The sequence below is a fragment of the Bos indicus genome, chromosome 2 (assembly GCF_029378745.1).
Source record: "Bos indicus isolate NIAB-ARS_2022 breed Sahiwal x Tharparkar chromosome 2, NIAB-ARS_B.indTharparkar_mat_pri_1.0, whole genome shotgun sequence".
In the NCBI taxonomy this organism is placed as follows: domain Eukaryota; kingdom Metazoa; phylum Chordata; class Mammalia; order Artiodactyla; family Bovidae; genus Bos; species Bos indicus.
This window is the reverse complement of record NC_091761.1, coordinates 122947901-122961207: the sequence shown is the minus strand read 5'-3', so window position 1 is coordinate 122961207 and position 13307 is coordinate 122947901.

Here is a 13307-nt window from a genome sequence, read left to right as displayed (position 1 = left end):
GAAGGACCCGACCACAGGCCAGCCCCTCGCAGCAGGCCTAGGGAAGCCCCTGACATCCTATCAGGCAGCTAGCTGTGGAAGGAACTAGTGGGAACCATGGCAGCATCAGATAAACCAAGCAAACCTCAATGACCCTGATAACTTAATTGCCACTGGGACCACAGCCCACAACTGTAGGTCAAGAACCCATGTGCCAACCCAAACAGGGTGATTGTCTGCTAAAATAAAAGATTTAAATAGGGTCTAGACTGCCTAGACTCCTCTAACAGAGTAAACAAAATGTTCAGGGTACAATAGAAAATTATCCATTATAACAAGAACCAAGAAAATTACAAACTAAATGAGCGAAGACATCAACTTGATGCCAAATACCAAGATGAATTAGATGCTGGAATTATTTGACGTGAATTTTAAAGCAGCCAACTTAAAATGTTTCAAAAGTCAATTACAAATTCTCTTGAAACAAATGAAAATTAGAAGATCTCAGCAAAGAAATAGAAGCAAAATAAGCAAGAAATGTGATTATAGAAAAAAATCTACAGAAAATTTAAATGATATAATTACCCAGCAAGATCTAACTAACCTATACATTTATGCAGAACATAACACCCAACAACAGAATACACAGTCTTAAAATACCCAAGAAACATTCACCAAGACAAACCAATATGTCTTAAAAATCGAAATAATGCAGCTACCTGACTAATTTGAAATCAAATTAGAAATGTGTCCCAATTTGGAATTATATTAGAACTTAATAAGAGAAACACAACAGGAAAATCTCTGAACATGTGGAAATTAGACAGTATACCTCTAAATAATCCATGGACCAAAGAGGAAGTCTCAAAGGTAATTTTTAAAAATAGTGAAAACAAATGAAAACAGAAACACAACATATCAAAATCTTTAGAGACATATATTAGCAAATCAAGTCCAAAAATGCATACAAAGAATTATATGCCATAACAAAGTGGAGTTTATTATCGTAAGTTTTGGAGTCTAGTACAATATTCAGAAATCTATCAATGTAATATATAATGTTAACAGGCTAAAAAAGAAAAATCATATAATCATATCAGCCAACACAGAAAAGGCATTTGGCATAATTCAGATACTCATTCATGACAAAAGGGGAAAAAAAAGAACTCAAAAAAAACAAAATATATGTGAACTTCCTGAACTTGATAAAGAGCAACTACAAGCATCCCACAGCTAACATCATATTTAATGGTGAAAGACTGAATGCTTTGCTTGCATTAGGGGTGAGATTGGGAACAAAACTGGGTGTCCACTCTCATCATTCATATTACTATTACTGGATATATAGCCACTGCAATAAGACAAGAAAAATAAATATAGGACCCACAGATTTGAAATAAATAAAATACAGTTCAATTCATTCACTCAGTCATGTTTGACTCTTTGCGACCCCATGGACTGCAGCATGCCAGGCTTCCCTGTCCTTCACCATCTCCTGAAGCTTTCTCAGACTCATATTCATTGAGTCGGTGATGCCATCCAACCATCTCATCTTCTGTCATCCTCTTCTCCTGCCTTCAGTCTTTCCCAGCATCAGGGTCTTTTCAAACGACTCAGTTCTTCACATCAGGTGGCCAAAATATTGGAGCTTCAGCTTCAGTATCAGTCCTTCCAATGAATGTTCAGGATTGATTTTCTTTACAATTGACTGGTTTGATCTCCTTGCAGTCCAAAGGACTCCCAAGAGTCTTCTTCAACACCACAGTTCAAAAGCATCAATTCTATGGTGATCAGCCATCATTATGGTCCACCTCTCATATCCACATGTGACTACTGGAAAAACCATAGCTTTGACTATACAGAATTTTACTGTCTCTATTTGGAGATGGTATGTCTCTTCATAGAAAATCACAAGGATTCTAAATCAAACAAAAACAAAACTTTCCTAGAACTAAGTTCAGCAAGTTTACAGGATAAAAAATCAACAGACAAAAGTTAACTATGTTTCTACATACTAAGAATGAACATGTGGAAACTGAAATTTAAAACCTGACATTTACAATCTCCAAAGGAAATGAAATATTTACCTATACACTTAACAAAACATATATGAGGTCTGCATGCTGAAAAATTACTGCAAAGAGCTGGAAAGTTACCATTCCCATCCTCACAATAAAAAAAAAAAGATGAACAAACTGAAAATCAACAGTCATCTTCTTAGATTCAACAGAGAATTGAAGTCACAGACAAATTGGTACCCTGAAACCTGGAAAGACAAGCAGATACCTAAAATTACAGATTATCAAGGACAGAAACCCTTACCTGGAGCCAGCAACTAACTGTAGGAGCACTTTATTCATGATATATTGCTGGTGTCTCACTGTAGAGTAGCTTGGAAATTAAAAACTGCAAGAAGGTGAGTCTTAAGGAGTACCCCCACACTTTTGTGAGCTTGATTTCTGGGAGCCCATAAGGTTCTCAGTGTGAAGACAGAAGAAAAATCCTCTCTTGCTTCCAGCAGGGGAAAGGGAAATAACCATTTTTAAAATGCCCAGAGCATATTTTAAAAATACTCTGTTCTCCTTCAGGAGGCTGCTTCAAGAGAACCTATGTTACCAAAGCTTAACTACCTGGGGGAAAGCAGATATATAGCTCACAGGCACTGAAAGACAGTCCTAATCCTAGGATTATAGGAGGCTTCCCCTCCCCTACACACCACCCTTCAATAGGGTTCCTGAATAATAATGTCGTTAAAAGGATAGCAAGCCTCAGACCCTCTTTAAGGAGCCTCTAGGAAAGCCCAAGACAACAGTGGAGACAAAGCCAAAAACACTGAAGGAAACTTTATCCTCTGATACTGGGACTACAGCAAGCGTAAACGCAGACTAACTCCCAGCCAGCTACACATAAAACCTCCCATTAAACGCTGATTTACCTGAGTCCCTCTGACCTGATACACCATGTCTGGCTATCAACAGTAAATTTCACTAAGAGGTAGAAACACAGCCTGAAGAGCTAAAGCAAGCATCCCCAGGAGGAGGGCACACAGGCATTCCCAGTCAGGTACTGATGTTTTTACAGTAAAATAAGTCCAGATTATCTCACCCTCATGTGATGACACATGATACAGGATTCGCATCAGAAAAGGCAACAAGAAGTATTTCAGTATGGAAATCAGTGGGCGCTCCTGAAAAGAATTACCAGCAGAATAATGAAGAAGGGCAAGTCAACAGAACTGAGAACATATAGAGGAGAAAAACCACAAATCACTCCATGGTTACAGGGTCAGAGACACCGAACTGATACAACAGTGACCCTGAATTATGAGAACACACACAACCTCTTAACAGAGACAGAAACCAGCTAACAAGATAGCGAATGCTCCTCAAGGAGCATCAGAGCCTGTGACCGTGTGAGCATCTTCCAACCACATAAGCGACACTCAAGTCCCCTCTTTTGTCCTCTTGGCTGAGTGCTGGGGCTCGACCCTCAGCCAGGCCCCACTCTTGCTGTGCTCTCTGAGCTCAGTCTCCCCAGCGCCTTCCCTGGGCCAGAGGCAGGTCAGTCCTGCTCATCTCTCCACCCTCAATGTGTAGTCATGCCACCTCTGACCGCAGCCTGAACAGCAGTGAGTTCTGAATCATGTGCTGATATTTAGTAAGAAAGTCGGCCGTGGCTCTTTCCCACAGGTAAGAACTTGGACTCTGGAGTCAGAAAGACCTGGGTTCACATGCCCCTTTACTGTATGTATGCCCTTGACCAAGCTGTTACCATCTCATTCTCAACTTCATCTATGGGGTGAGAGTTATGATTTCGGCCTCTCAGCAGATTTAATGAGCAGCATAATATAAAGTATTGTCACGATATCTGACACCTAGATAGTGCCCAAGAAATGTTGGTTATGGTTATAATCCCATTTAACAGTCTACAGAGCACAGCGCAATCTGATAGAGTCGAGTTCTCAGTCCTATAGAAGGTGACCTCGTCTGGCATTTCCACAGCACTTTACAGTTGGCAGAACCCATTTACACCTTTGTCTATGGGGAACTGGAGATCCCCAGGGAGCAGGCAAGAGTGTGAGTCTGGGGCCAGAATCCCTGGGTTCACATCCTGCCTCCACCACTTCCTAGTTGACCCTGAGCAAGTTATTTCCCATTTGAGCCTCAATTTCCTCACCTGTAAACTGGGGCTAACAAAATTATCTCCTTTGTAGGACTGTTATAAGGTCTGTACATGTAAAGCATGTAGCACAGGGTTTGGCCTGTAAAAGTCCCTCTGTCATGTCTGAGATCTGTTCCATCCTCCCCACTTTATAGAGGCGCACACTGAGGTTCAGAGAGACTAAGGCATATGTCCAGAATCACACAGAATGGCTGTTGGAGTCAGCTTTTTAACTCAAAGTCATCATGTCCAGGCCTATGTGCCACCCACCACAGGTCAAGGGCTGTGCTGCCCACTTTACACCTCAGCTCAGCTCACAGCCATCCTCAGAGAGATGTCTCTATATCTCCCATTTCACAGGTGAGGGAACGGAGGCCGGGTATGCATATGGTACTGATCCAAGGTCCCACAGCCAGAAAGGGATGAATCATCCAGAATTCAAACCCAGGGCTCCCCACTTCCAAACCCACAGCAAAGGCAGTTTCCTCCTCCCTTCCTTGTTCTGAAGCTGCAAGGTAATTGATGGGCCCCAGCTGGAGAAGGGCATGGCAACCCACTCCAGTATTCTTGCCTGGAGAATTCCATGGACAGAGGAGCCTAGTGGGCTACAGTCTATGGGGTCACAAAGAGTCGGACATGACTGAGCCACTAACACACACACACACACACACACACACACACACACAGCTGAGAGAAGGTGAGGGCAGGGACAGAGGGCCAGCTGGGGCCTACAGGGAGAACAGGCAGCCAGCCCCCAGGGTTCCAGAGATCTTCGAATTCCATTCTCTGCCTCCTGGACACTCCGCAGACTTCGATCCTTTGCAGAGCCAGAGCCTCCTCTGAGAGCTGGAAGGTGAGGGGAGAAGGACCCGCTTTCTTCCCACCCTCTCCGTTCAGCATCTGCAAAGCTGTCCAAGCACATCAGAAGGAGGAGGTACATCTTCAAGGGCCCGTGATGAACCCCACGGAGATGGATTTTCCTGAACCTCATTATCTTTCCCTCCCAGGGTCCCAGGTCACGTCAATAACTTCCTCCCACTGCCTGGCGCAGATTTGCTGCGAGGCCCCAAGCCTGTTTTGGGAGCTGTAAATCCACCCTCCCTCCCCCAGAAATCAATCGGAAACCAGGTCGCCAAATCCACCAAAATCCAGCAGTTCATGAATCAAAGGCCACGTCCTGGCTCATGCTGGGCTGGCCGAGGCACCTTCTCCCCATATCAGGTTCTATCCAGGGTCCGGGGAGCCTCCAGACCCACTGGAGCCAGACTCAGAGAAAACCCCCAAACCAGATGCTGCTGAAGTGTTGCTCTCACCAACTGGGCCTAGGGAAATTCCCAGCGAGTCTGCCAGAAGAGAAGCCACCTGGTTCCAGAGCTCCAACCTCAGGCTGATCTCTCCCTCAACCAGCACCTGCTCCAGAGGACACTCTGGTTCTGAAGTTGCCCAGGAATGCACCTCGAAGACCCATGGCTTTACAAACCAGAGGGCTTAAGGTAGCATCTCCTCCAGGTGGGGAGATAGGAAGCGGAGCCCACTTCCAGTCCCTCTCGTTGAGACTCTAGAGAGCTGTGTGGTGCTGCGGGTAGGGGGTGCTGCAGAGGAGGACCCCTCCTGTGCATGGGGCACCTGCATGCCCTGTCTGAGGTCACACAGAGAGTCAGGGGTAGGGCTGGACAGAACCCGAGTCCACTGGGCTCCCGGGCTAATGCAGTAACACTCAGGCAGGTGTCTGCAGACTCCCAGAAGAAGCTGGAGTGTGCAGAGGACTGGAAGGGTGCCAGCCTGAGAGCCCCAAGGTCCCGAGACACTCTTCGTCCACGCCCGAGCTGTGGGGACTGGAGGGGGAGCACGTCTCAAAGCTTCTGCTCCTCACGGTGGAAGCTGGTGCCAGTAAATTACTCCCTGTAATGGAGATGTTTGCTTGGGGAATTAGGGAGGCAGTAAACAGAAGCCGGAGTAATTAACCATGGACTGCGTATGTGCCCAGCCTTTCAATGCTGCCCACCCCCTGCAGTGGCTTCCCCTGAAGAGAGGTGATACCACTGGCTGACACCATGGTGCTTGTCTGCTGAGATGAGCAACGGCAGACAGGGAAAGCTAGGCTCTGAGAGGGAGAGACAGTTGCCCAAGGACACACAGCAGGCTCATGACAAAGGTGGGCTGGATTCCACCTCTCTGGGGAGGGGCAGCTCAGGGCTGTTCCCAGTACACTTGACTAAGTACAGGGTCAAGGGTCAAGGGGTTAGCTGGGACTGGGACGGGGGAATCTGGCAGATGAGGAAGGAGGAAACTGGGCTCAGAGAGGGTAAGTAAGTGGCCCAAGGATTCACAGAAGATGAAGAAGAGGAAGGAGGAGCTGGACCCAGGTCTGCTGTCTCTCTCATTGTGCTCTGTTGCTTTCTTCTCTTCAGCTCCTGGCTTAGGACTCTGGAGCCCAAGAAGCACCCTGATAGGAGTGGGGAAGACCATCATTAGAGGAGCAATCCAGAGACCAGATCTCAAAACGTGGAGTGGGGCCGACTGCCAACTTGTGTTCTCTTCTTATTAAACACCGTTTGTGTTTGGGGCATTGGACATGCTTATCTCAGTCCTCACAGCAACCTGCAAGAAGGGAGGGACTTCTCCCTTTACGGATGAGGAAACCGAGGCTCAGAGGAAGGGAAACGACTTGCCCAAGGTCACACAATGGTGTCGGGTATGTATCCATGTATTGCTTCTCAGCAACAAATCCCTCATTCCCTGCAGGCGATGCTGGAATATGTCTCCCTTGCCAACTGGTACCATGGTAATCTTTGTCACAGAGATTGGCACAGTGCCCAGTTGGCACTGGGGGAACACAGGAGGAAAAGGAAAGCTTTTCTTCCTGGCTCTAATGTGCCCTCTTCTAATTGCTCCCGAGGGTGCAAAGGCCAGTACTGCACCCTAAGGAATACCCAGTGATGAGCAGCTGCCAGCAAGGTCCTGGGTGTAACATTTCCCTGTGAACAGTTTTACCAGCACCCCAACAAGTTCCACTGCCATGCCACCCACCCCAGCAAACCGTCCAGTGGGCGACTGCATGTTCTCTCTGGTTAGATCTGGACCCCAGTGGGACAATAGAGTGAAGGGGAGGCTCTTTCAGATCTGTTCCTTCCTTGCTTGGAATCCTAGCTATAGTGACTGCCCTTTACATCTGCTATTCCTGCATTTTTTAGAGCACTTTTTACCCCCTGGCAGGCAATCCTTGGGTTTCCCAGGTAGCTAGTGGTAAAGAACCTGCCTGTCAATGCAGGAGATGCAGGTTTGATCCCCAAATCAGGAAGATCCCCTGGAGGAAGCCATGGCAACACACTCCAGTATTCTTGCCTGGGGAATAACATGCACAGAGGAGCTTGGTGGGCTGTAGTCCACAGGGTTGCAAAGAGTCAGACACAACTGAAGGAACTTAGCACATACACACAGGTTATATTAAACTTTCCCTGTCCTATTCCAGGGCGGTCACTGTCTCCTGCTTAGGTTCTGACTGATGAAGAATTACTACTAGCTGTGATCCCAGGTGATAGACCCACAAAGATGAGAAACTTGGAATGAGTTCGGTTGTACCCTTGGGTTTGAACACAGTGCTGAGCTCCTTCCTAATAGGAAAGCGTTGCTAGAAATCCGTGGGTAATGGATTGATTAGTGGCATCATGATTAATCAAGCCATCACCTGTGGTTGATGTGATGGAGTACCATCAGAAGCAAGTGCCACGGGAGCCCAGGTGGAAACACTTGACCGTTACAGGGATGATGAAGGATCCTCCTGAGGAAATTGGGATATTTAGAATCTCAGTCCTTCTAAATTTCAGTTATGACAGCTCTAAACAAGTCTCTTCTTTCTTGTAGCCACAGGGCTGATAGTGCCCCAAAATCCAATATGAAATGAGGCAGGATGCTGAATTCTAATATCCACTGAATTTATGGACTTGCCAGATTTCTCATGAGAAATGTCCTTGAGGAGTTACTTCTCTTGGGAAAGAATGAGATCCTGAAACTTGGAATTAAAGCATCTGGTTGGACCTAAATGAAACTGAAATCTTGACTCCCAAGTCCCTGTGAGCGTCCCTTGGCAATGAAAGTAGCTTCCCCTCCAGTGCCTGAAGACACTAGCTGTAATTTGCTTGATAATATTCCCTTGATAGACTTAGCTGGGGCAGAAGCTTTAAATGAGAAGCTCACTCACCTCAAGAGCCATAACAATCACCCCCTGTTGCCATTAGACTCATCATTATGATCAAATCTCAGCATGTTCCTGAGAGACAGTACAGACTCTGACCCAGGAGTAAAGAGCTTCCACAACAAAAGCAAGACTTTGCTAACATGTATTCGAGCAGACTGGAGAATATGTCGGAGGAGAGGATTCTGAAGGTGGTATTCTAAGGAGGAAACCTAACACAAAATTTGGTTCAATTCATTGATATGGGTGCATTGACCAGAGATGCTGGATTTACTTTGTTAGCTCATGCAAGTGGAGGTGGCCCTAACAGCTTACTTGTTTGGTTGATTGGAAGTGGTGTTTGATGATGGTCTACATTTGTGATGCCAGAGGTTCTCAGGTTCACAGAGGTTAAATGTGGAAGAATAACAGATTATGATGTGGAAGAGGGAATCCAAAACCATCACAAGATAAGACTGTTGGGCATGCTTTATCACGTGCAACCTGCACACCCATTCCCAACTATGCTGAGTGAGAACACCCAGAAGAAACCAAGGCACTGAGAAACCGATTACTGATGCGAGTGTGGATCCCTTCCTGCATCCTTGAAAAGCTCTGTGGTTGCCCTCCTTTGTAAAATAGATATAACCTAGGGTGAAAGATGCTATTCAGATGGGCTCAGGAATTTCAGTGGCGATGATAATATAGGAGAGGAACAGAGGCCCAAATCAAGGTGGGAGCCTCTACTGAGAAGGACCACGGGAGGTTGCCTTGCCTTGTCCTGCAGGCATGCTTGGTGGTGGCTAAGTGATCATGCTTTCTTTAAAAAAGAAACAGATGAGCAGTCTACTGCAGTAGTTCCTGCTCTGAGGAAAAAACAAAACCCCCAGAAAACAAAAATCCTAGGTCTGATAGCCATAAACCTAACTTTATTCAACACAGTGGAAGGTCATGCCCTCTTGCTCCGTTTCAAGACCTAAATCAGCTACAGATGCAGGTGCCCAGATGCTCAGCGCCTTTATAGAAGAGCTCTGTACCATCAGTGCAAACACATACCATTAATCTTCCTCCAAGCCTTCTCCAAAGGGACCTGCAGCCATTTGTAACAGTGAATGTGCACTGGGAAAGGAATTCATCTGGGGGACTAGACACTGAATCTGAATTGACATTAATTCATGGGGACTCAAAATGCCACTGTGGTCTACCAAAGCAGAAGCTTATCCCAGGTCAGGGAATAGATGGAGCTCATGCCCTGCTCAAGGTGAGTGCAGCCAGTCCATTAACCCACCTTTGCGGTGCCCTCTGCCCTGATCTCACCTTTGTAAAGAATCCATTTATTAAACTCTCCTCAAAGCAATTTGAGCCAAAACCAGTTGGAACACTTCACACATTGTTGGAAGTGTGACAGAGACACAGGAGCCACTGAAAAAGCTCCTAATGACCAAAGTTGGAACAATTTGAACAAAGTAGTCGGAATAGAACTCAAAGTATCCAATAAATATCCAGGAGTCCAGGCTGATATAAACAAATGATTGAATAATAAACGGGGGAGAAGAGTTAAATCTCCCATGAAGAATTGCAAACAATTTATGTAGGTAATCTCCCCTCCTGGAGAGGTAGTATAGTGCCTACCCAAGTGTGGGCTGCACACAAGAATTCTTTGCAGAGTACAGTGTGGAAATGCGGGTGGAGGAAAAGTAACTTCACAGTGAAGCCTGGCAAACATCACTTTAGCCAGGTAATCAAGGTCACCATCAGCAGTGATAAATCATGTTGATACCTATCTTGGTAAGGCATAATGAAAATGAGATTTTACCTCTGTGGTCTTACTTCCAAAACTTCACAGCTTCGATCCAATCAAAAGGAAAACATCAAGCAAATTCCAGTAAAGGGACATCCAAAAATAAATTTGACCAGTACTCCTCAAAGCTGTCAAGGTCATCAAGGCCAAGGAAATTCTAAGAAATTGTCACAGCCAAGCCTTAGGCAGGTACGATGATTAAACATACCATGGCATCCTGGATGGGATTCTGGACCAGAAAAAGGACAGCAGGTAAAAACTAAGGAAATCAAAATAAAGTAAACTTTAGTTGATAACACTCCAAATGTTGGCTTATTAATTACAACAAATATCCCAAAGTGATATAAAGTGTTAATAGTTTGGGAAAATGGGTGTAAGACATTTAATGACATTTACTAACTTCTCAGTTTTTTAGCATATCTAAAACTATTCTAAACAGTATGTTCTATTTTAAAAGAAAAAATATCTAAAGCTAAAGAAACAATGAATATTCTCAATACTCCACAAAGAACTATTTTTGACATTTCCATTTCACTGCTTCCAGTATTCTTTCCTTTTAGCTCATAATTAACTATCCTGGTGTGTTCTTGGTTATGGTTTTGTCTTTAACTTAGCATTATGGTTTTAAGCAAGCCCCATGTGGTTAAAAGTATAACCTCATAATGTATCTCACAGCTATTTTTGCTCATGGTGTAACATTCTACCAAATAGACCATTTTGAATTTAATAACTGAACTCCTCATGGTGGGTTGATTGGGTTGTTCTCAATTGTATGTTATTATAAGCAACCCTAGAGACTGAAGCTTCTAGAAAGAGATAGATGGGAGTCTCCAGGTCTCATTTTTTCCCAAAGATACACAATGAATATGTTACCAGTTTACTGAATGGGCAGAATCTAATGGGGCACAAACAGAAATAGCATCATTTCTCCCAGGCCTGACTTCAAACGAGCTCCATCTGAGCCCCCAACTCACCCTGAACGGGCATCATAGTTGCTTTAACCTTGAACTCACCTTCAGTTGTAACTGCATCTTGTGGAATTAAGGTCTGCCCACTTGTCAGCATTTAAAGGTCCAGCTAGGTGCCCCCTTCCCCAGCTCAGGACTCACCAGGGTTCAGAGACCCCAGCTGGGAAGGGATGGGGGAGGTGAAGGTACAAAATCTGCTCATGCCCTCCCTTTCCCCTCCAGGATCCTGGCAGAGGAAGGGAAGTCTTTAAGGAAAGAGGGAGCCATTTTCCATTTGGCTGGTGCTATCTGTGGTCCTCCCTGAGCTGTGCGGTCCTAGGCATGGCAGGCTTGCATAGACCAGCTTTCTCCTGTGGAACAAATGAATGTGTTCATTGGAACTACACCATTCCCTGAAAAAGGACGTGCTCTGTGGAGTATCTTTTGTACACCACCCTAAACCCAAAGGTCCTCCTTGTTCAGTACATCCCACTGCTGGCATCCCCTCCCCACCAAGAAGCGTTCCTAATGAGATTGTTAGAGGTTCAGTGACTTCCATGTGTGTCTTAGTCTACTTCAGTTCAGTTCAGTCGCTCAGTCGTGTCCGACTCTTTGCGACTCCATGAATCGCAGCATGCCAGGCCTCCCTGTCCATCATGAACTCCCGGAGTTCACTCAGACTCACGTCTGTCGAGTCAGTGATGCCATCCAGCCATCTCATCCTCTGTCGTCCCCGTCTCCTCCTGCCCACAATCCCTCCCAGCATCAGAGTCTTTTCCAATGAGTCAACTCTTCGCATGAGGTGGCCAAAGTACTGGAGTTTCAGCTTTAGCATCATTCCTTCCAAAGAAATCCCAGGGCTGATCTTCAGAATGGACTGGTTGGATCTGCTTGTGGTCCAAGGGACTCTCAAGAGTCTTCTCCAACACCACAGTTCAAAAGCATCAATTTTTCGGCGCTCAGCTTTCTTTATAGTCCAACTCTCACATCCATACATGACCACAGGAAAAACCATAGCCTTGACTAGACAGATCTTTGTTGGCAAAGTAATGTCTCTGCTTTTCAATATGCTATCTAGGTTGGTCATAACTTTCCTTCCAAGGAGTAAGCGTCTTTTAATTTCATGGCTGCAGTCACCATCTGCAGTGATTTTGGAGCCCAGAAAAATAAAGTCTGACACTGTTTCCACTGTTTCCCCATCTATTTCCCATGAAGTGATGGGACCAGATGCCATGATCTTCGTTTTCTGAATGTTGAGTTCTAAGCCAACTTTTTCACTCTCCTCTTAGTCTACTTGGGGCTGCTATAACAAAAGTATCATAGACAGCATGGCTTATAAACAATGGAAGCTTACTGATTACTGTTCAAAAGGCTTGGAAGTCCAAGCCCAAGGTGCTGGCAGATTGGTGTCTGGTGAGAGTCCACTTCCAGATTCACAGGCCGTCATCTCCTCACTGTGAGCTCACATGGCAGAAGGAACAAGGACTCTCTCTGGGTCTCCTTTAGAAGGATCCTGATCCCACTCAGGAGGCTCCACCTTTAATACCATCCCATTGGGGAGTAGATATCAACACACGCATTTTGAGAGGAAGGGGGACATAACAATCAATCCATAGCAACACGGTCCACAGAAAATTCCCCTCCCCTCTGCTTACTACCTGGGAACATAGCTGCCTTCTCTGCCCATCATCCATTCCAGCCCTGATAGACACCACGGCCAAAGCGACCTCAGACCTGAATTCTCCAGGCATGCTGATGAAGGCAACGGTATCTCCCATGGCTCATCACTTGAGGATACTGAGGCTTAGAGAGGTTAAATCCCACATATAACAGAGAGGATCAGTAGAGCCAAAAGGTTGCTCTCTGAAAAAATTTAAAAACAGAGAAGACTCTGGCAAAATTGAACAAAAATAGAGAGACAGTAAGGGCATGAATGAACCATATAAGCAACAGAAAAGGGAACTCACCAGAAGAATTACAGAGATAATGGAAATTTGTATGGATAACTTTATAATAAACTTGAAACTTTAGATTAATAGAATATATTCCTAGAAAAATGTAACTACCAAAACTGACCCAAAGAGAATTTTTTTAATTCTCTATAATTTTGTAACCATTAAGTTGAATCAATAGAGTTATTCGCACAAAGCACTTTATCCACATGGTTTTATGAGTTCTCCTACACATTTAAGACAGAAATCATTTCAGTCTTATGCTAATACTTTCTTTTATGAGACTAACAAAA